Source organism: Hibiscus syriacus, unplaced genomic scaffold (assembly GCF_006381635.1).
Source record: "Hibiscus syriacus cultivar Baekdansim isolate YM2019G1 unplaced genomic scaffold, ASM638163v2 tig00110733_pilon, whole genome shotgun sequence".
In the NCBI taxonomy this organism is placed as follows: Eukaryota; Viridiplantae; Streptophyta; class Magnoliopsida; order Malvales; family Malvaceae; genus Hibiscus; species Hibiscus syriacus.
In genome coordinates, this window is record NW_024062845.1 from 3018652 (window position 1) to 3044221 (window position 25570).

Consider the following 25570-nt stretch of genomic DNA (forward strand, 5'->3'; position numbering starts at 1 on the left):
ATGGGAGCTTTTATATCTCACTATTCATCTTCTTTCATTATCATTGCTTCCTTGTTCCTCTCCAAGTTCTATAGCTCAAAGGTAAGTTCTTGAGTCTCTTCACTTCAATTTATCCAAATCCCTCAAGTAACCTTGTTTAAGGATTCAAGATTTAGGTTTCTTATTTTGCTACAGAAAGCGAGGGTTTTATTATCCAATTCCTAGATAAGAGTGTTGGTTGGCTAAAGGATCTTCTTTTGGGTTTGAATATCAAGGTAGTGTATTTCTAAACTTTTTTAGTGTTGAGGCTTTCATAAGCATGAAGATTTGTGATTTTGAGCATTATAGATTTTATGTTTTATTTCATGTTTAAATGAAATTTTAGATGTAAAACATGTGTTTTATAGTACTTTATGACCCTAAGTAACTTCCTTAAGGTTTAGCGCACGTTTTGGGACCAAACTAAGACCTTTGGATAAATTTTGAATGTTTATTTAGCTTAAACATGTATTTTTAGGTTTGAGTATCGATACTGGATAAACTGGGACAAATATGGGAATTTCAAACATAGAGTATCGATACTAAAGGGGAAGTATCGATGTTGCCACTATAGTATCGATACTGAGGGTAATTGGTACTATTATTGGGCTAATTTTCAGCAATAAAAGTCATTTTTTGGTATCGATACTCAAGGGAGTATCCATACTTGACCTTGGGGTATCGATAGTACTACAAGTAGAGTATCAATAGTACCCAGTTTGGATGGTCAGGTTTGACCTCATTAAGGCTCGTAAGAGTTAAGATGATATGTAATGATGGAACTTAGCCCGTGAGGGACATAATGGCCAAAAAGGCCCAGAAACACTCGTAGAAGTAGGTTAAAACTGAAGTAACCATACTAAGCGTAATATGTCCAAGTGTCTTCAGTCGAGCACGTATCAAATAATTAAGAATGGGGATCATTACAGAGTATGTATCAACTATCGATACAATAAGTAATTAGATTACATAATGCAGAATCGCGTACTTGAAGAAGTTAGTGAACTAAAATGCTAAGTCGTCCTCCAATTCAAGAGGTATTGAATAGAAGTGAGATATGAGTGATTATAGTGTCGCTACTCAGTAATGAACTCGAATCAGGTATCCATTTAGTAAATAATACAACAAGTGAACAGAAGATCGATAATCATCATAAAGTCATGAAACACATAGATATAAAAATAACTAAAATAACCTTAAGTGCTAAGGACTAGAATAGAGTAGCTTAGTAAATTATAATAAATAACAATACTAATAAACATTCATATAACGTTTTAAATGACAACAGCAATATAGCAGTTAGTGAGGGGTTGACCTCACTTTAGTGTGTCGAGCTACAATAGTATGTAGTTAGGCTATCCCAGTACCCTAGTGGGGCATTGTCAGTGTTTATGGCTTAAGCCCTTAGTTAGGCATGTATAGTTTGCATCAGCCCAGTACAACATATATCCTTAAAGCTTGGCTTGACGACTGTTTGAGATCAGGTAATGCTTTAGTTAAGCGGGAATTGTACCGATGTTATATGACACCAAGTTCCCCTCTATGTTCTACCTGATTGTTATGTGAGATTAGGAGATCATTTAGTAGCTTAGTGGGAATTTTATCGATGACATGTGTGCCAGTTCCTCAGTTAACTAGTATCTGTCTATGTAAGACCATATACTAACAATGAGTTATTCATAATATATAGTAGTGTCAGTGTTATATTCAGATAATGCCCAGTAATGTTAGGATAGTATTCAGATAATGAATAACAATTAAATTCATTATGATTAGAGACCCATTAGAGGTGTACACATGGCGAGGCTCTTATGAGAGGATTAAAGGAAGCATAAAATTTCTACTTCATTGACAGAAAGAAAACCCTAAGTAGCTAGCACTTGATTAAGATCATGCATGTACCTACTGCTTAGTATCATGTCTTTATCATGACTGTGTTTATGAAACTCACAATGTTTGCTCTAGATTAACGTTACACTGCTAGGATTTTTAAACTCAACGTTGAATGTTTATGTTCGCATGTTATTAGCTTGAGTCGTTTGTGGAGCCCGTCATGACAGGACTTTCAGTATCTCTTTTAGAGTACTGTAGTGTAGCTTTAGTGGGCATGTGTATTAATAGGACCCTTACTATTGTATTAAGATTTTATAACCTTGGTTGTATTCTTTTGATTTTAAACTATGTCACGGAGCTCTAATCTATAAAAGTGCTTTTATAACTATTATTTTTAAGTATATTATGGTATCATTCAATATGATTTGAAATAAAAAATGAATTGATTTTAAAAATCAGGGGTTGTCTCAATAGTCCAATGTGGCATTTTAGTCCAATCGGGTTTAGGGTGTTACAATATATTGTTCAATGAGTATCGATACTTCAAAACGTAGTATCGATACTAGTATAGCAATTTAGATTCCAATAGCCAATTTTGGTAATGGTATTCATGGGAGTATTGATACTGAGGGTAAAGTATCAATACTCTTAGTAAGGGTATCAATACTATGTTATTTTCCAAAACATCGAAGCAAAATTGGTATTGATACTCGAGGTAGTATCGATACCCTACTGTAGGAGTATCAATACTCTAGCTAAGGGTATCTATACAACCTAGTCCTCTCAGAATCTAGTAGCTATTTTGGCATCAATACCAAGGGTGAGTATCGATACTCAAGGGTCAATATCTATAGTGAAGATTTAGTATCGTTACCCTCATCCTGAATTGGGTAAGAAATCCATTTCGATCTAAGTGTTGATAGAAGGATCAGGGTCATCTGAACTTCATATAATACTACAAGTGAGAACAACAAAAAACAAATACAAGCATAACTAGAAATGGTGTAATTAGGATGACATAAAACTAGCCTTTTGTATAACGCTCGGAACACAGCTAGGAAACCTGAGCTACTTTAGCAATTGATGATCATTTTTTTTTAAAAATTGTGGATTACTTACATTGGTTTCCTTGAAAATCAGCAAAGATAGCAACGACTAATGGTGATCATGGACGATTTGAATCCTATCTTCCATAAAATATCGTCGACCTCTACTCAGTTCACCAATGAAAAGCGTTGAGAGAAAAACCTTTTTTTTTAAAATAATTTCTAGGAGTTTCAGAATTTTCAAAAGGGATTAAGGCTTCTAGACCAACATATCCCTTATATATAGTGTCGCCCTAGCTATTAAGGTTTTTAAATTCAATTTAATTAAAAGTATAATTACATTATTTTAATTAAATTCGGTATTCATGTGTAATAAAATTACTGACATATATATCATAAATATCACACACACACATACATATGTATATTAAATACACATTTTATTCATGTACAATCAATTGTACATATGTGACACATTTATAAGTTTCTTTTTTTAAGCATTGAGTGTGACCCTGTAGGTTCTTGTAATGTAGTAGTAATAATTGAAACTAATCTAATATTTCAAACAATAAGTGACGTCTAGCAATATATCATTGTTACCTAAGTTACGGGAAGTCTGATTCGACATAACATATTTATAACTAACTCTTTTATGTATTATATCCTTTTGTCCTACATCTAGAATAGGCACAAGTCTTGGAAAGTCACACTTGTGTAGCCCATCTATTATTTATTGATATGTAGAGTATACTATAATAAGCGAATAATTTGTGAAATCTCATATCAACTTATTCTAGCATGGCCATGAATTCTAGTCTCACTCAATCAAGTGGCCATGTGATATATTTCCTATTATGTAGAAAGGACGAATCCTATCTCGATCACTCACACCCCACTACATATTGTGATATGTTCAATGTCAGTCTTTATAGTGAAACTAGTTACTGAGAATGTTTAAGTATATCAAAAAACATACAACAATATGCTAATATTGTAATGATCTCAAGTCTAAGGATATACTTATAGTTATCACTATGAGCAATATCGTGACCATCATATAATAATATAAGACATATGCTCAAAGCAGGCCAATCCAAAATATTGTTCTCCTAACAATATATTCATGTATTCATTTTGACATCTTCATTAATCAATAACATGTTAGTCTTAAGCGTATTATTACTATCCATGCCCATAATAATACTTGACTAGGGATCTTCTAATAATAATCACATTAATATACTGACATTATTATCTTTTAGTTTATTTAAGTACATAAATACGATAAAAAAACAATGGAATGCCTTTGTTTGATATATACTGTAGATAAAATTGTCATACAATCATCATATGATTGGTTTTTGGGCATACTCTAACAATATCCCACTAGCACTAAGACCAATCACTCATATATCTAATATCGAGACTCAGTGTGACGATCATGCTTCTACTATGCCAGAGGCTTAGTCAAGGGATCAACAATGTTGTCATCAGTGTGTACTCTGCATATCTCCACATCTCCTCGATCTATGATCTCTTGAATGAGATGGAAGCACTAAGAATTTGTTTGGACTGTTGATGAGATATGGGTTCCTTTGCTTGTGCAATGACTCTATTATTATCATAATTGAGTTCTACAGCATTTGATATACTAATAACAACCCCTAGTTCAGATATAAACTTATTGATCCAAACAGCCTCTTTTGTTCCTTCATTGACAGCCTCTTTGTTCCTTCATTGGCTACAATATACTCAGCCTCTGTTGTAGAATTAGCTATTGTGTCTTGCTTTGAACTTTGCATATCACGTCACATCTGTTAAGACAAAACACAAAACCCGATTGTGATTGTGAGTCATCCTTGTCAGTTTGGAAGCTGACATCAGTAAATCTTTACAGTAAGCTCTTCTTCACCTCCATAGACAAGAAAAGTATATTAGTTCTTCTTAAGTAGTTAAGGATATTTTTAACTGTTACCCAGTGATTTTCACCAGGATTTTCCTGATACCAACTCCTCATGCTTAAAACATACGATACATCTGGTCGAGTACATATCATGGCATATATGATATAACCAAGAGCCGAAGCATATGGAATCTTACTCATTCATTCTCTTTCTTGTAGAGTTGAAGGACAAATTTCCTTCGAAAGAGAAATACCATGTCTCATAGGAAAGAATCTTTTATTGGATTCTTCCATACTGAATCTTTTTAGCACTTTGTTTATATATGTACTTTGACTTAGACCTAGAAGTCGTTTAGACCTATCTCTATAAATCCTAACTCCTAAGATGTACACTACGTCACCCAAATCTTTCATAGAAAAATAACTACTTAACCAAGTCTTAACAGACTGTAAAGTAGGTATATCATTTCCTCTGATATGTATGTAGTCTACATATAAGATTAGGAAAGAAACAATGCTCCCACTAGCCTTCTTATAAACACAAGGTTCATCTTCGTTTCTGATAAAACCAAACTCTTTGATTGCATCATTGAAATGAATATTATAGATTCGAGAAGCTAACTTTAGTCCATAAATAGATAGCTATAACTTGAAAACCTTTACAACATTTCCTGGATTGATAAAACCTTCTGGTTGTATCATATACACATCCTCTTCGAGTTTTCCATTAAGGAAAACAATTTTGACGTCCATTTACCAAATTTCATAATCATGGAATGCAACTATTGCAAGCAAGATTGAAATGGATTTAAACAGCTACGGAGAAGGTTTCGTCATAATCTACACAATAAACTTGTCGAAAACGTTTAATGACTAATCGCCCCTTGTATGTTTGTACATTACCATTCATGTCTGTTTTCTTCTTGAAAACCCATTTACAACTTATAGGTTTAACCCTTTTAGGTGGTTCAACCAAAGTCCATACTTGGTTTACTAACAAGGAATCCAACATAGATTTCATGGCCTCTTAATAAGTTCTAGGCTCATCTTGATCCATAAGAAGAACATCTCCATGTGTGGTAACGAGAAATCTATATCTCTCAGGTACGTAGCATTCTTTTGTCAATCTTGGTAGTGGTTGTGTTTCTAAATCTATTGATTGTTCCTCAACTACTTGTGGAACTTGTTCAACCTTTGGTTCACTGATATTTTGTTCTTAAACTTCTCTAAGTTCAATATTTCTTCCCTTCCCTTTCTTTGAGAGAAATTCTCTCCGAGAAAGACTTCGTTCAAGCAACAAACACTTTGTCTTTTAGGGTTAAAGAAATAATATCCCTTAGTTTCTTTAGGATATCCAACAAATATAGACTTATGATATTTAGGTTCAAGCTTTGTAGGTTCTAATGTTTGATATAAGCTTGATAACCCCAAATCTTTGTAAAAGGCATACTAGGAGGCTTCTCATTCCATATCTCATCTGGTGTCTTTCAAATCGATAAAGTTGAAACATAGTTTAGTTTGAAAACGGTTATTTCAAGTGCATGTACCCATGAAGAAGTCAAAAGATCACAATAAATCATCATTGATTGAACCATATCTAACAGTGTTTGATTTCTCATTTCATGAACCCCATTCTACTATGGTGTACCAAGTGGTGTAAGTTGTGAGACAATCCCACACTCTTTCAGGAGTTCATCAAATTCTATGCTCAAGTATTCTCCACCTCAATCCGATCAAAATGCCTTAATACTCTTTCCTAGTTGATTCTATACTTCATTTTTTGAATTCCTTAAACTTTTCATGTGCTTTAGATTTATGACACATAAGGTAAATATAACCATACTGACAAAAGTCATCAGTGAATATAATAAAGTACTGGAATCCACATCTAGCTTGCATATTCATTGGCCCACACACATCACTATATATTAATCCAAATAAATTTCTTGCTCGTTCACCTCTACTATTAAAGGGATCCTTAGTCATTTTTCCTAACAAGCATTATTCACATACATCATATTGTTCAAAAACAAATGAATCTAAGAATCCATTTTTATGGAGCTTTGATATGTGTTTCTTATTTATATGGCCCAAACAACAGTGCTAAAGATAAGTTTGATTTGAGTCATTTGTCTTTGATCTTTTTGTATTTATGTTATAAATAGTGTTATCTTGATCCAAAATATATAGGCCATTAACTAATTGTGTCGAACCATAGAAAACACTACCAAGATAAAATGAACAATAATTACTGTTTATAATTATCTCAAAACCAATCTTGTCCAAACAAGAAATATAAATAATGTTTTTAGTCAAACCATTGCATAAAATAAAAATCCTCTAAATTTAAATCAAGTCAACTAGGCAAAGATAAAACATACGTCCCTATAGCTAATGCATCAACTCTTTCTCCATTTCCCACTCATAGGTCTACATCTCCTTTAGCCAGATTTCTTCTCTTTTGCAGTCCTTGTATAGAAGTACAAATATGAGAATCACAACTGGTATCCAATATCTAAGAAGTAGATTTTGACAAATGAACATCAATAACATAAATACCTGAAATAAACGTTCCGTTTGCTTTTGCCTTCTTGACTTCTTCAAGGTAAAAAGGGCAATTTTTCTTCCAATGTCCAGTCTTGTCGCAATGGAAACATTTTCCTTCCTTGCTAACTCCCCCTTTAGGTTTCAATGCATCTTTTCCATTCGGCTTGGCCTTACCAGTACCCTTAGACTTTGCCACTATATTTTCTTTCCCTTTCCTTTTTCCTTGAGGACCATCAGAATGGGCTTAGGTCCAACCTTTTTCATGTTACTTTCATCAGTTCATAACATGCCAAGTAACTGTAGCAAAATATTGTTAATTTCATTCATGTTGAAATTAAGGAAAAATTGGTTGAAGCTATCAAGCAACGATTGCAAGATAACATCGGTAGCCAATTCATCTGTGAGAGGAAATCTTAGTTTTTCCAACGTATAGATGTAGTTCATCATCTTGATTACAGGAGATCCTACAGGAGATCCCTCTACTATTTTACATTGAAATAGAGCTTTAGATGTCTTATACCTCTCTTGACATGCTTTCCCTCATATATTTCCATGAGATTTTGAATAATCTCATATACAACCATGTCCTCATGTTTCTTATTAAGCTCAGGAGTCATATTGGCAAGCATTAGACATCCAACGTCTAACATATCATCCATATGTTTCTTAAACTTGTCTTTTTCAGCTCTAAAAGCATTACTTGCTATTTAATCAGGAACATGTTCTTCAATGGCATATCCATTCCTTTCTTGTTGAGAACAATTCTCAAATTACGGAACCAGTTAAGGAAGTTTATGCCATTAAGTTTCTCCTTCTCAAGAGCGATTGCAAGATAGTGTGTTGTTTGTCATTAAATTTACAAAAATGTAAATATTTTTAAAGTAAATTTACCAAATTTAAAATTTATAAATAGGTCTTTATTTACAAATTTCACCCATTTTATTCAAATTAAAAAAATCTTGTTTTAATTCGAAAATATAGCTCGAAAGTTTTTCTAGTGAGTGAGGATTCATATTTCACCCTCTTTATAAATCAACTTTGGCTTTTCTTTTAGGAGAATGGTTTTTTAGGTAAGTAACACCTTACTAATTACATCCCATGTAACTCCATTTGGTGAACAACTCTTGTTCAAATCATCTCATGATTCACCCAAATAATTAACCTCTAGGTTTCTAATCCTATTAGAAAAACCTAGCTATGTTATTACCAATATTTCAACCGGTGAATATCACTTGCTTATTCTTTGTGTTTAACTAAGATAGACTTATGTGTCATGCTTTGGCAAATCCCACATAATATCGATCAAAGTCTTAATGAGGGTAAATATTGGATGGTTAAAAATAACTTAGATTATTTAGAGGGATTTATAATTAACTTATCAATGTTTATTTAATACTATGCCCTTATTTATCTCATAAATATTCATTATAACATTAGCATGCTAACATATCATTCATAGCATCACATATATGATAGATATAAACAGTAAATAAGATGTAATGATTATAGCCCAAAAATATTAAAACTTAGGTTGCCCATCCTAAGCCAATAGGAGACCAAAGAATCCTAAAACTAAGACTACTTCTCAAGCATCTTCTCGCATTTATGTCAATTCGTTCTTATGCTCCATTGAATCTTCATAGGATTACAATTTTGGAAACTCGTTTTACATACAAGGGAGTAAGATGAAAAGAGAATACAACAAAAGTGTAGAGAGGTTGATGTGTGCAAATGTGTGTGTTGTAGCACGCAGATCTGTGCAAGTATACACAATCTATGCAAGTAATATAGTAGTGAGTGAGCATCATCTCCATAGGGATTAGAGGGCTTTTAAAAGATGCTACAGCTAGGACTAGGTGTCACTAACTAATCCTAAGTATCTAAATCTAATGATATAAAGAAGGAAATAGCAATGGTTGGAAAAAGTTTGGCTGAGGCAAGAAAAATGTTAAACTGAAGTGAGCAGAAAAGTTTCATTGAGGTAAGAAAAATATGAAAAGTTAGACAAATAAAAGTTGTCAAGGCTAAAGTTGTCAAAACTCTGTAAATAGACTGGAAACTTCACACAATCAGACTTCTAAAGGAGCACTTGGTTTGGATTTGCTACGACAAGAATTTATTCTATGGCTAGATGATCTAGTATGCTATGCCTATGTTGCCGACAGGATTTACTAAAGTATTCTAGGACTTTTGCTATGACGATACTACTCAGCGTGAACTACAACCCTTGGTTTGTCAAAATGTTGTTGCAGTAATACCCTCAGCGTAAACTGTAGTTTTTCACCTATCTTACTAAGTATATACCCTTTTTAGTTGAATAAAACCCTCTCCTTTTCTCTAAGGTAGATTAAAACATCCCCATCTTAGATTAGTTCCCTTTCATATGATCTAACCTAACTCTCTCGATATTAGGTATCAACTCCTAGAAAAATGGCAATCTCTCAAAACCTCTTACAAAGACTACGAATGTTTTGTCGTGGCACCAGGCAATCTCTCAAAAGCTCTTACAATGCCAACGAAAAATATTAAAACAGTGAACAAAACAACACTTAGTATAAACAAACATAATCATAAATTAACAATCAAATAAAATATCATCCAAGTATCATCCAACGCCAAATAAAACAATTTATGGTGTGGTAAATATCATCCCAAAAATTAATCTTTAAGTACAATCCCTTAAGTGATATATAAATAAAAAAAAAGGAAGAAAAACTCCCAGAACAAAACTCTATCGTGACATCAAACCACCCCTATGACTGCTCTAGCGGCTAGTCTCTGTCAAGGGCCTAGCCGCTGCTCCGGCGAAGCCTGGCTATGGAGAGCACCAAGAAAGGACGAGTGGGTAATAGTGGAAAAGAGTACGCCATGGCCGCCTTTTTCCAAGCCTAGGTTATTTTCTCTATATAATTTTGAACACTTTATGAAGAGTTATAATGGGGTATTTATATTGGGAATTTCTAGGGTTTAGTGCCCTTGAAAAGTCCCTAAATACCCTTTATATTAAACCCTTTTTGTCAATAACATAGCAACTGGTAGTGGTCAAATTCCTTGATGAGGGCATGATATCACGTGAGGTGAATAAGCCAGCTGGCCAAGTGACGTTAGCAGTTCCATCAGACTTGCAAGATAAAACTGTCCTTGGCAAAAATTTGTTCCTCACTATCATTGTTTTCTGTTCCACTGGCCCTATCAAATTAATTTGTCTCGATAGATGAATTCATCCTTAGTCATTTCCTACGTCATCACAACCAAAAAACAACCTTTCTCCTCGGCAACATCAGTTTAGCCAAATAAATTTTGCCTAGGCAAAACTTATCTACCACATGAAAATATGTCCTAAATGCAACTATATGCAGCTAAAATGTTATGTCAATGGATTTCAGACAATCAATAACTTAAGTAAAAACACCTAAAATATAGTCTTTTTACGGAGTTATCAGAGGTACGACACGCAAGCTGTATTTTAAAATTTTACAACCATTAATAAAGGGGCATAAACCATGCATGTAAAACACCGTACAAATCAACATATCATACATATTCATTACAAGTTATTATTAATAACCGATATGGGCCTACAACCTTTGTTTCCTACAAAGGGGTCAAGGGGCGAAGCCCTTTGTAGGGTCTAGGGCAGAGCCCCTTGCAGCACGACCGTCAGAAATTTTGAAAAATAGAACCCACTATCATTGTGAAAAACCTAACGATTTCATAACTTTTATCAACTAATCGTGTTTTGGAATTTTCAATCCCTAATGTTTTTTCACACTAGAACAAACCATTGTCCTCTACAGAAACTGATCTTCCCTCACAACCGTAAGTACACAATATTAACAATTAATATATGAACACTTAATTTAATATCAACAATCATATGATTAACATTTTAATCAATGATAGTAATATTTTTTTACTGGATTAAGAAATTAATCGCGACACTCATTGATTTAAACACAATCGAAAGACATACTCGCCCAAATAGTAAAACGAACATGCGTCTCATATATATTGCATCAACCAAGAATTTTAACTGATTTCGGATCATACAAGTGGCTCTGATGTCACTATAGGACCGTCGGCGCACCCCATGGCACAGCGGAAACAAAACGCGAAGTCTCACCAGCGATCCAAGTACATCAAATCTACAATTGGGAGGAAGGGATACGATTACTTACATTGGATTCCTTGAAAATCAGCAAAGACAGTAGCGGCTAATGGTGATCACGAACGATAGAATCCTAGCCTCCATGAAAATTTGTCTCGATCTATTCTCAGTTCACCCGGTTGAAATCAGTTGAAAGCAAAACCTTTCTCTAAAACTGTTCTAGGAGTTTCAAAATTTCAAAAGGAAGTAACGGCTGCTAGACCAACATATCCCTTATATATATGTGTCGCCCTAGCTATTAGGTTTTTAAATTCGAATTTAATTAAAGTTATAATTACATTATTTTAATTAAATCTGGTATTCATGTAGTTAAATTACTCATATTTTATTCATGTATAATCAAATTGTACATATGTGACACATTTATAAGTTGCCTCTTTTCAACCATTGGGTGTGACCCTGTAGGTTCCTGTACGTTAGTAGTAATAATTAGAACTATTCTAATATTACAAACAATGGGTGACATCTAGCAGTATGTCATTGTTACCTAAGTTACGAGAAGTCACGATTCTACATAACATGTTTGTGACTAACTCTTTTAATGTATTATATCCTTTTGTCCTATAACTAGAATAGGCACAGATCTTAGAATAATCACACTTGTGTAGCCCATCTATTATTTTTTTTATATCTAGAGTAGACTATAATAAGCGAATAATTTGTGATATCTCATATCAACTTATTCTAGCATGACCATGCATTATAGTCTCTGTTGAGTTAATCGAATGACGAAATTTGCCAAGAGGGGGGTGAATTGGCAATAAAAATTTGTGGAAGCTTTTGCAGAAAATTGAAAGTAATTGCACAGCGATTTACAGTGGTTCGACTTTCTCAAACAAAGTCTACGTCCACTACCTTAGCTATCCACACTAAGGATTTTCCAACAAATTCACTAATTTGTTCTTTCTTTGAGGCCAAAGAGATAACCTTACAATTCCCTCAAGAGTATACCCCAACTCTTGAGAACACTCTTTTCTCAAAGAAGATTACAATTTGCAAACTTACAAGAAAACCTCACAAGGTAAGATGTTTGCACAATTCTAGAACAAAGAAAAGAACACTCAAAGATGAATACAATTGAGCACAAAAAGTGTTCTTGAAAGCAAATGAATATTGAATGAAATAGGCTTGAAATGCTCAAACTTGAGTTTGATGCTTTCTCTTGATTCTCTCTTGATTCTAGTTGCTTGATGTTTCTTGTTACTGATCAATGGCTTCTAAGCTTGCTTAAATACACCTTGGATCACTTCTGAACGTTGGGGATGATTAGAGAAGATATTATAGCCGTTTTAGTGTGAAAACATTTAATAAAACAGCTTGGAGCGTGGGGGGAATCGGTACCCCCTATGGGGAATCGGTTCCCTAAGTGTAAATTCAAATATTTCGACCGGGGAATCGGTTCCCTCCGAGCATACTGGAATTCTCGGAGACAAACCATTCAGGGGGAATCGGTTCCCTCTGAGCAATCTGGAATTTTTTGCTTTGAAATGGTTCGAAATACTTTGTAAAATTATTTTGAAATTGTTTTATGATTAAAACTTAATTTTACACTTAAGTAAGGATTAAAATGATTTTGAAATATTTGGAGTAATGTTTGATATTTGAATAGTTATATCGAATATACTTAGAAAATCATTGGAAAATATTAAAATCCATTTAACTTAATTTGTTATATCGAAATATCAAAATGTTTCAACAATCTCCCCCTTTTTGATATAACAAAACATTTTAGCAATTTTAAGATTTTTGAAATCAAGTTTTGAAATTACTCCCCCTTTTTAATTTTATCATGTAAAACATTTAACACCTATTCTTCTCCCCCTTTTTGTTAAATCAAAAAGACATTGTAAAACAAGGTTTTGAAATCATTTAGCCAATTGATTTATTAATTATAAGCTTAAGCTGCTAAGATCACAAGCAAAAGAGAGGTCAGCCATTAGTTTCATCAATATTCATAAATAATGTGATATGGAAAAATTGGTCATATTGCTACTAATGATGTAAATGATGCAATAACGAATAAAACACACCAAACATATAAGTTCACACTATCCATAAATCCAAAATCCAACAATCCACAAAATCAAGCAATTCAAAATGTTGAAATAGTATTTATTTTGTTCAAAGTTTTAAAGCTAAACATAAAATCAAGCATCCGGATCGTAGGAGGAAAACGGGCTCGCATAGCAGCCATTTCATGAGTTAGTTCATTGATACGACGTTTGGTTGATTCATTGTTGCACGCATCTCCTGAAGAATCTCTAATTGTTGAGCTCTCATTGGGATAAATGAGACTCTATAGAGGAAAAGCGCGAGTCCATGGTAGCGTATCGGAAATCGAATGTCTCCATAAATGATTGAAAATATGGAGGCATTTGATGCGTTTGTTGTGCTTGCTCCTCGGGTTGCTCTTCGGGCTGATCAGGCTCATCTTCGCTTCATCGATATCTTGCATTAATTGCTCAAGCTCGGATCTTCGTCAGCTTCGGGTGGAGCTTGTGAAGAACTAGCTCCCGGAGTAGAAGATCGAACCCATTCACCGGTTTCTTTGTTCTTTACCCATCCCGCTCTCGTTAAGGAAAGAAGATTTATTTGTTTCATAAGAGGAAAAACGGCATCTAGACCGACTCTAGGCCCAGCTTTGGAAAACAGATTACTCAAAAAGCAACCGTAAACTAGAGATGAACAAAGTTTCTTGTTAGGAACAAGATTTACGGTTTCAACAATTTCAGCAAAAATAATCTGAGGTAGGTTAATTTTAATACGGTTTTTGAAACAATGTAACCACCAAAGATCCAAAGCTCTAAGAGTAGAATAACGACCTCCGGATGGTCGAAACCACCAAGAAATCATTAGATGAAGAAAACGCTCATGTAGGTCTAAGACACTCGCACTATCTCTTCTTTATAACGAGAACCTAAAATTTGTTTTTCATTCGAAATACCATCATTATCTAATCCAAATGTATTGGCTATATATGCCGGGTCAATATATAAGAATTGTCCTAGGAGTAGGAACGAATTCCTATGGTTTCGGTTTCATCTTGATTTTTAATACAAACGGCATTAGAGTAGAATATACGAACAAGTTGATGGTAAACGATGGGTTCAAGATCAAATAGTTTATCAAATTTCCATTCTTGTAAAATGGGAAGATATTTAAAATCGATAGCTATCATAGCTTGACGAGAAGGAATACGTTCTTCCCGGATTTTGTAAGAATCGAAATATTGATAATACCAAAATCGGTGATTTCTAGACCCAGGATGATTAAAACACGAATTTTGAATAGTCAGTTAGATCAGTGGGATTGGGATTATAAATTGGAATAGAAGGAGGATTTGGAGTGGATTTGGTTGACGACTAGAACGACTAGATGAAGACCTAGGACGTTTACGATTTGACATGGTGAAGGAAATCGAATAGATAGAATAACCTGCAATTTTAAAACAAATGTATGCAATTCAGTTAATCCCAAAACTCAATTGAGTCCTCAATATTTCAAGGTTCTCTAAATCAATCCTAATGGGCAAAGTTTTGAGAAACTTTTGAAAATATGGTTTTGAGAAACAATATATGTATAGTTTTCATAATAACAACATAATTTAATCAAAACACAATAATTTGAAAAATAACATTTTTTTTATTTCGAAAATTTAAAAAAAATTGAAAATTCTTATGTTTTTGATGAAATTAGTTGTAACATCTAGTTTCTAATCACTAAATAATCATGCCCGATCACTATTTCAACCTAGAACTAATTGAAACTAATCCTATGTTCAAAATAATGAAATAGAGAGTTAAAAAAAATTACCTTGAAAGATGAAGATTGAGGGGATTTAGATGTTGTTTGCACAATTTTAATGATTCCAACAGGTTTAGAAGCAAATTCCGATTAATATCGTTGATTTGAAGCAAAAATGGAGATTTGAGAGATTTAGAGATGTTAAACGGCGGAAGAGAAAAGAAAATGAGAGTTTTGGGGTTTTGGGGTATTCTGTTCGATTTTAACAGAACCCCAGGGGGGTATCGATTCCCCTGTGGGGGGAATCGGTTCCCCTTCAAAGGGGGAATCGGTTCCCTCAAGGGGGGATCGATTCCCTCTGCACCAAAATGCTAAAATCCAATTTTTTAAGCACAAAATGCTAAATTAATCTTTTCTAGTGGTATTGGCAACTCATATATCAAAAATTAATTATGTTCAAACAATTAAATTAATCTTTAATCGATTTTTGAACATAAAATTAATTTTCACTAAGAATCACAAACTCCCCCTAACTAATAGCAAGAAGCAATCAAAAATTATTATATAAGCATTTTTCAAGATTTATTAAAAGTGCTAAAATTATTTTAAACACTAAGTGAAGATAGGTTGGTCAAACCTAATTCTCTCCTAAGTGTCCAAAATCTTTCCTTGTCTAAGGGTTTTGTAAAGATACCGCTAATTGGTGCAAAGTATCAACAAATTCTAGAACTACATCTTCCTTAGTGACATGGTCTCTAATGAAGTGATGTCTTATTTCAATGTGTTTAGTTCTAGAGTGTTGGATGGATTTTTAGTGAGACAAATAGCACTAGTATTGTCACACTTGATAGGAATGGTACCTACTTCAATTCCATAATCAAAAGTTGTTGTTTCATCCATAAAACTTGTGCACAGCAACTACCAGCTGAAATGTATTCGGCTTCAGTGGTAGATAATGCAACACAATTTTGTTTCTTTGAAAACCAAGAAATCAGCATATTTCCAAGGAATTGGCAAGTACCGGAGGTGCTTTTCCTATCTAATTTGCATCCTCCATAATCCGCATCAGAAAAAGCATGCAAGCTAAAGCTAGAGTCTCTAGGATACCAAAGTCCTAAACTAGGAGTGTCCTTAAGGTATCTAAAGATTCTCTTAACAGCTAGTAAATGTGATTCTTTAGGACATGATTGAAACCTAGCACACAAGCAAACACTAAACATAATATCCGGTCTACTTGCGGTCAGATAAAGCAATGAGCCAATCATGGATCTATATAATTTAACATCCACACATTTACCTCCTTCATCTAAGTCAAGCTTTGTTGAAGAGCTCATTGGAGTGTTATGAGGTTTCCCATTTTCCAGTCCAAACTTCTTGAGCATATCTTTGACGTACTTAGCTTGATTAATGAAGATGCCATCTTTTCTTTGCTTGATTTGGAGTCCCAAGAAAAATGAGAGCTCCCCCATCATGCTCATCTCAAACTCACTTTGCATTAGCTTAGAAAATTCTTGACAAAGAACATCATTAGTAGAACCAAATATTATATCATCAACATAAATTTGAACTACTAATAAATCTTTACCTTTTCTCTTTAAAAACAATGTAGTGTCAACCTTTCCTTTTAAAAAACCTTTTTCAATTAAAAATTTGACAATCTTTCATACCAAGCTCTAGGAGCTTGTTTTAAACCATAAAGAGCTTTTGTCAATTTTAAAACATGATCCGGAAAATTTGAATCTTCAAAACCTGGAGGTTGTTCCACGTACACTTCTTCTTTTATAAACCATTTAAAAATGCACTTTTAACATCCATTTGATATATTTAATTCATGAAAACATGCAAATGCTAATAAATTCTAATTGCTTCCATCCTAGCTACGGGAGCATATGTTTCATCGTAGTCTATGCCTTCTTCTTGAGTATAGCCTTGAGCAACAAGTCTAGCCTTGTTCCTCACTATATTACAACTTTCATCAAGTTTATTTCTAAAAACCCATCTAGTACCTACAGTAGATTTATTACTAGGCCTTTCAACTAATGTCCATACTTTACTTCTCTCAAATTGATTTAATTCTTCTTGCATAGCCATAATCCAATGTTCATATTTTAATGCTTCTTTGATGTTCTTAGGCTCTATGCATGAAATAAATGCAACATAATTACAGATATTTCTAAGAGAAGATCGAGTAGTTACCCCTTTTGATGGATCACCTATATTTCACCATCCTTGACATAGTTGTACTCTCTTGGAAAAGATACTTCCCTTTCTTCAATGGTTGGATTCTCGAGGGGATCATGAGTTTCCTCATCTTTTGTTTCTTCCTTTGATGATGATTCTCCAACGTCATGTCTAACGTCATTTGCTTGTACAATACCTACATCATCATTAACAGAAGAATCCTTCCTCGGAAGGGGATTATCATCGAAAACAACATGTATAGACTCTTCTAAACTAAAGTTCTTTTATTAATACACGATAAGCTTTAGAATTAAGGAATAACCCAGAAAAATTCCTTCATCACTTTTAGCATCAAATTTACCAAGATTTTCTTTACCGTTGTTTAAAACAAAACATTTACATCCAAAAGGATGAAAATAACTAATGTTAGGCTTTTATTTTTGAGAATTTCATATGGAGTTTTCTTTAAAATTGGCCTAATCATTACTCGATTTACAACATAACAAGCGGTATTTGTGGCTTCCGCCCAAAAATATTTTGGCAAATTATTTTCACAAAGCATGGTTCTAGCCATTTCTTCTAAAGTTCGATTTTTCCTCTCAACAACTCCATTTTGTTGAGGGGTTCTAGGTGCTGAAAAATTGTGGCTAATACCATTAGAATTACAAAACTCAATAAATCCAAGATTTTCAAATTCAGTTCCATGATCACTTCTAACACTAGTGATAGAGTAACCTTTTTCATTTGGATTATTTTTGAAAATGTGATGAAATTTTCTAATGCTTCATCTTTAGTACTTAAGAATAGAACCCAAGTGTATCTAGAATAGTCATCTACCAAGACAAATGCATATTGTTTTCCTCCCAAGCTAGTAGTTCTAGTTGGCCCAAAAAGATCTAAATGGATCAATTGTAATACTCTACTAGTGATACATCATTAATAGATTTAAAAGAAACTCGTTTTTGTTTTCCTTTAGCACAAGCATCACAGATTTTATCATTATCAAATTTAAGCTTAGGCAATCCTCTTACTAAGTCTCCTTGAATTAATTGTTGCAAAACACTCATACTAGCATGACCTAGTCTCCTATGCCATAACCAACTATCATGCTCATCCTTAGAAACTAGGCATAAATTAGTCATATCAATAGAATCTAAATGCACCATGTAAATGTTTCTTATTCTATGACCAACAAGCATAATCCGATTAGATGCAATGTCAATGACTTTACAACCATTAATTTCAAATAAGACATTGAATCCTTTATCGCATAATTGACTAATACTCAATAGATTATGCTTTAATCCATTCACATATAAAACATTCTTAATTTGTATGGAAGAGGTATTACCTATTGTACCAATACCTTCAATGTGACCTTTTGAATTGTCTCCAAAAGTCACTTCTCCTCCATTTTTGGCGTTAAGCTCAATGAACCGGCTTTTGTCTCCGGTCATATGTCTTGAGCATCCAATATCAAGGTACCATGAATTTGAATTTATTTCCCGTGCCTTGTAGCAATGCTCCTTTCCCTACAAACATAGATTAATTTTTGATTTTTGGTACCCAAATTCTTTTGGGTCCATATTCATTAGTTTCCAAAATCCTAGTCCCCTTAGGTATCCATTTGTGTAGGATATTTTTATCTTTAGTAGTAATGAGTTCTTTAGGAACCCACATACTTCTAATGATTTTTCCATTAGAGGTTCTTTGGGGACCTCTATGATTGTAGTTTCTAAAACTTTTTCTAACAAAGTTGGATTTTGAATTTCCACCTTTTTCAAAATGTTTTGTTCCAACTTTATCAAAAGAAGTTTTAAGATCATCAATTTTCTTTTGATGATCATCATTGATCTTTGAAAGTAAATTTTGCAAATCTAAATTTTTCTTTTCAAACTCTTCTAGTTTGATTTGCAAATCTTTGATTTTACTTTCAAGATCATTGTTGGTTTTGGATATGAGTTTGTTTTCATTTTTCAATTTTGAAACATCATTTTTATATTTTAAAAACAATTTCTCATAATCCGAAGCCAACCCATTGTATTCGTCAAATAACTCATCATAAGATAAATCATCAAAATCGGATGAGTTAGAGGTTACCTTAGAATCTTCCCCGAATGCCATCAAGCACAAGTTTGCTACTTCTTGTTCCTCTTCATCGGAACCTTCTTCATCGCTCCATGTAGCCACATGAGCCTTGTGCTTATTCTTTGATTGACCCTTCTTCTTCAATTGTGGGCAATCATATTTGACATGCCCTGGCTTTTTGCATTCATAGCAAATGATCGGGTCTTTCTCTTTTGGTTCATCTTTGAGGCCTTCATTTCGTTTGAATTTTCTTCCTCGGTAAGGTCTCATCATTTTTCTGAACCGTTTGGCAAACAATGCCATTTCCTCGTCATCATCATCATCATTAGAATCACTCTCATCTTTTGTGGATTTGAGAGCAACTCCAATGTTTTTCTTCTTCTCCTTCTCCTTTGGTGTCTCTTCAACTTTATCAAGGTCCACCTCATCTTCAAGCATCATCTCATGAGTGAGGAGTGAACCGATAAGTTCTTCAAGAGTTAAGGACGATAGGTCCTTAGACTCGATGATTGCCGTCTTCTTTGATTGCTATGATTTTGGGAGGGAGTAGACTAACTTCCTCACAAGCTTTTCATTTGAGATGATTTCTCCATATGATTTGAGACCATTGACAATCGTTGAAAATCTATCCGTCATAGCTTTGATGTCTTCATTTGGTTTCATCCTGAAATTTTCATAGCTATGCATTAGAATACTAATTTTTGATTTCTTTACCTCATCGGTACCTTCATGTGTGACTTGAAGCTTGTCCCATATTTCTTTGGCGGTTGTACACGATGAAACTCTTCCGTATTCATCTGGTCCAAGAGCACAAAAGATAATATGGATGGCTTTGGAGTTGAGCTGGAACATTTTTGTATCTCCTTCACTCCACAACCTTGGATGAGTGATAGGCTTAATGTATCCTTCTTCTACGGCATTCCATGCTCCCATGTCACTTGCTTGAATGAAGTACATCATTCTATTCTTCCAATAGGCGTAGTTAGCTCCATTGAAGAAAGGAGGCTTGTTGACGGGCATCAAATCGAGACCGGAGTCGAAGTTTGAAGCGGAGGCCATTGATGACTTTAATAATCGATATAACTCTTCCTGAATCGACTCAAGAGGCGATAAAACCTTCAAATGAGTTAGGCTCTGATACTAATTGTTGAGTTAATCGAATGACGAAATTGGCCAAGAGGGGGGTGAATTGGCAATAAATATTTGTGGAAGCTTTTGCAGAAAATTGAAAGTAATTGCACAGCGATTTACAGTGGTTCGACTTTCTCAAACAAAGTCTACGTCCACTACCTTAGCTATCCACACTAAGAATTTTCCAACAAATTCACTAATTTGTTCTTTCTTTTGAGGCCAAAGAGATAACCTTACAATTCCCTCAAGAGTATACCCCAACTCTTGAGAACACTCTTTTCTCAAAGAGAAGATTACAAATTTGCAAACTTACAAGAAAACCTCACAAGGTAAGATGTTTGCACAATTCTAGAACAAAGAAAAGAACACTCAGAGATGAATACAATTGAGCACAAAAAGTGTTCTTGAAAGCAAAATGAATATTGAATGAAAATAGGCTTGAAATGCTCAAACTTGAGGTTTGATGCTTTCTCTTTGATTCTCTCTTGATTCTAGTTGCTTGATGTTTCTTGTTACTGATCAATGGCTTCTAAGCTTGCTTAAATACACCTTGGATCACTTCTGAACGTTGGGGATGATTAGAGAAGATATTATAGCCGTTTTAGTGTGAAAACATTTAATAAAACAGCTTGGAGCGTGGGGGGAATCGGTACCCCCTATGGGGAATCGGTTCCCTAAGTGTAAAATTCAAATATTTCGACCGTTATACAAGGGGGAATCAGTACCCCCTGGGGGGGAATCGGTTCCCTCCGAGCATACTGGAATTCTCGGAGACAAACCATTTAGGGGGGAATCGGTACCCCCTTGGGGGGGAATCGGTTCCCTCTGAGCAATCTGGAATTTTTGGCTTTGAAATGGTTCGAAATACTTTGTAGAATTATTTTGAAATTGTTTTATGATTAAAACTTAATTTTACACTTAAGTAAGGATTAAAAATGATTTTTGAAATATTTGGAGTAATGTTTTGATATTCGAATAGTTATATCGAATATACTTAGAAAATCATTTGGAAAATCTTAAAATCCATTTAACTTAATTTGTTATATCGAAATATCAAAATGTTTCAACAGTCTCAATCAATCAAGTGGCCTATGATATATTTCCTATTATGTAGGAAGGATAAATCTTATCACGATCATTCAAACCCTACTACATATATCGTGATATGTTCAATGTCAGTCTTTATAGTGCAACAAGTTACAGAGCATGTTTAATTGTATCAAAACATACAACTATATATGTTGAGATAGTAAAGATCTCAAGTATAAGGATTATACATATAATTACCACTATGAGCAATATCGTGACCATCACATAATAATCCTAGACATATGCTCATAGCAAATCAATCCAATATATTGTTCTCTAACAATATATTCATGTATTAATTTTGACATCTCAATGTCACATCTCATTGTCATCAATCCATAATAATACTTGACTAAGGATCTTTTAATAATAACCACATTAATATACGAACATTATTATCTTTTAGTTTATTTAATACACAGAAATACAATAAAATAAGACAATGGTAATGCATTTATTTCATAAATACGTTAAATAAAATATGTCAATACAATCATCATATGATTAGTATTTGGGTATACTCTAATAGAAATATACGAATATATCTAAGCTAATGCTAAGGCACTTTAGTTGTCGACTGGGTGCATATACCTCAAGGCTCGATGGAGTAAGTTGATCGGATGTATGCTTCCGATGCATAAAATTCCAGATCTCACCCCAATACCCAAGGGTATACTAGGTAGGCTAAGGTGTCGTCTTGAGATGCATAAAATTCCTCCAACCACACCATTAGACATATCTCAGCATGTTTTTGAATGCTTTTGCATGCCCATGTCTCCACTGAGCTTGTGAGCTCAGCGTCCATAATTTGTTTCTGTACGCAAGTTAGTAGAGGGATCGACGAGGAGTCTATCGCGTAGTCACATTCCAGATCAGTTACAGTTTAAAGTATGTCCTGAGTCATTTTAGAGGGCATGTGTTATCATAGACCCTTGTATTATTTCAAGTCGTAACTCTATTTAGAATTTATGTATTTTGGAGACTTACCTTTAGGAGCTCCCCGTATTTAGTAAATTTAAATGTTATCGTTTATTTTGTAACTTCTATGAATGATTTTCATGTAATATTTGCAAATGTTTCTAAAGAAAAGTTTTGGGTCAACCACTTCGGTGGTCCCATGTAATACCTTAGTCCTTCGATCTTCGAGGTGGATCAGATCAAGGTGTTACGTTTGGACTTATTGCTTGTTGTTCAACTTGACTCGTCCCTCGTTAAACTCACCATAATTTTCATCTTAATTATTTAACTATAAATAAAATATACTAATACGATATATAACTTAATATAAACATAAATGAACAAATTTAATCAACAAAATAACAAAAAAATGTATCAAGCAATTTTAAACTCTAAAACTCAAAGTAACAATCTAGAAATACAACACACTAAACTAACATATTCAAAACATTTTTGAAAAAAAAAGTTCAACTCGGATTCATCTGCAATGGTAATTGATCACAAAAGCTATTCAATTTCCGGAACTGAGGGTGACCATTCATTGATTTCCAGTGATGATTTTATCCAGTCTGATGCCGTTTTAGGGAAAACCACAATTGAGGTCAGTTTTACTCGAATTAAAGATGATTTTTTTTCTTTGTCAAAGGAAGAAGATCTGAAATTGTTGGCTTTAAGTTCTTATTTAATTGAAATTTTGCTTGCTGCGAATGTGCTAGGCGCCAGTGCTTTTTAAAGGGATTGCACATTCAGTAAATGCGACCAACAGCCTGGTAAGTTTAAGATGTATGGTGCTTTTTCTTCTGTTTAATATAGGCTAATATTTTTGAGGTTTTTTATTCAATGAATAGGTTTTGAAGGTGCTATCTGCGTCCCCTTCAGCCTATTCTGCTAACCCAGAATCCAAATTGTTGAACCCTCCATCGCTTACCGGATCTGCCATTTCATTGGTCTCAGTCGTGCAGGTATTTTGTTTCCTTATTGAATATTTCACCATAAATGAGCTGTTTATTTCCTTGATAAATTAATATTTTGCTTTGTAATTAGTTTTTGCTATGATGACATTTGGATCCATAACATGAGCTTTTTACTTGATTCCTGTTTTCCTAAGGATCTGGGCGGTTACATGAACTATATATGGTTTATAAGTGTCCACATTTTATTGTTGACAATCCTTTTATGCAAATGCAGGCTAGAAATAATGCCCGGATTATGATCACTGGCTCTTTAGATTTATTCAGTAACAAGTATAGATATCATTTGTGGTGTTTTTGATATCTGGACTTAGAATAGTCTTTTATTCGTTTTCTTTGATAACATTGCTCTCTGAATTCAGGCTATTAGGAGCTTCTGTGCAGAAAGCTGGGAGCCAAGATAAGTAAGTGAGATCAGAATATTTCCTTTTTGTTGCATCTCTGTGTAAATTACTTGTAAAAGAATCTTACCTTGAATTTTTTGCGCAATACTATTGATGATCAGTTGATATCGAGCGTACATAAAATTTTCTTCCTGGATGTAGAAAAACATTTCCTTTGAATTGTAATTTCATTGTGAGGATTATATACATAAATTTGAAATGTTGGTTATTGGACTCCCGTTATCATGCACTACATAAAAATGGTTTTTTTTTCTGTTTCGGTGATATTTTCAATTATGTTACACTCTTCATGACTTTGCTTTACCAGATATGACAAATCAGGAAATGAACAGTTTGTGACAGAAATTAGCAAATGGGTCTTTCTTGAAAGGGGTCATTTGAAGGTGAGGCATCCTGAACAGTTTCCATTTTAATGTTGTCTATATAGTCTCTGAAAGATTTAATTGTTTGACGAAGGAAGCCAGTGGTATTGCTTGTCCAACTTGCTCATAAAACTACTTTTGTAAATTTTTCTCAAATCTTGTTCTTAATATCAGGCTGTTAATCTTAGACACCTCAGAGTCGGGGAAACAGATGAGCCTGCAATGTATAGGATCAAAGATGACCTGGTACCAAATACATCAATTTGTTGCATTAGAAGTTTCTGTTGAAAATATATGTAGTTACGAGAACTATTCACATTGAATTGCCCAAAATATATGTTTGATGCAGAAATTCTCTGTTGAGATACATGAGTGGTCTGGAAAGAGCTGGGAGCTCTATGTGGCAGATGATGTTCAAGTCCAGCCATGATGAGCCCTTACGTGCTGAAAACACTATAAACCAACGGAAAGGTAATTTTTGGCCAGGTTCATGTTTTTTAGACTTTGCAGCTGTGCTTTTGCAATCTTATTTTTATATTTATAATTTTACAGGGTTTGTACCATGCATCTTTCAACGTGCCTGATGTGTATGGGGTATTTCAGTTTAAGGTTGATTATCACAGGCTTGGTTACACTAGCTTATCTCTTTCCAAACAGGTAAGTTTTTAGCTGTCAGAGCCTATGCATCTGTTTTCTCAACCAAGTTTATTCTATATGTAAGATATTTTTGGGTTCTGGATTGATTGGTAAATGTTAATTTGTTTGGTAGTTTTTACTTGAAACTTTTTCATAGTTTACAACCAATAAGAAATCTGTTAATATTTATTAAGAAATCTGCTAACATAATCCTAAGCTAAGACAACGTTTTTCTTTTTGGAAATCTAATTGAGGAATATTATTGATTTGCTGATTCCAGTTCGACCCTTCATACACAATGAATACGAGAGATTTATAAAAACTGCTTTCCCATATTATGGAGCTTCTTTTACTATGGTAGTGTGTTTGAGTTTATATATATGTTGGGAAACATACGTCTTAAAAAATGAATCTGTGTAAGCGTTTTCATTTGGTTGAATGCAGATGGCAGGATTCTTTATCTTCAGCATACTGTTCCTGAATAACAAGTAA

General features: G+C 33.9%; 1 pseudogene; it reads left to right on the forward strand.

Annotated features, from left to right (window-relative positions):
* Positions 1-25570, forward strand: LOC120139266 (annotated as a pseudogene).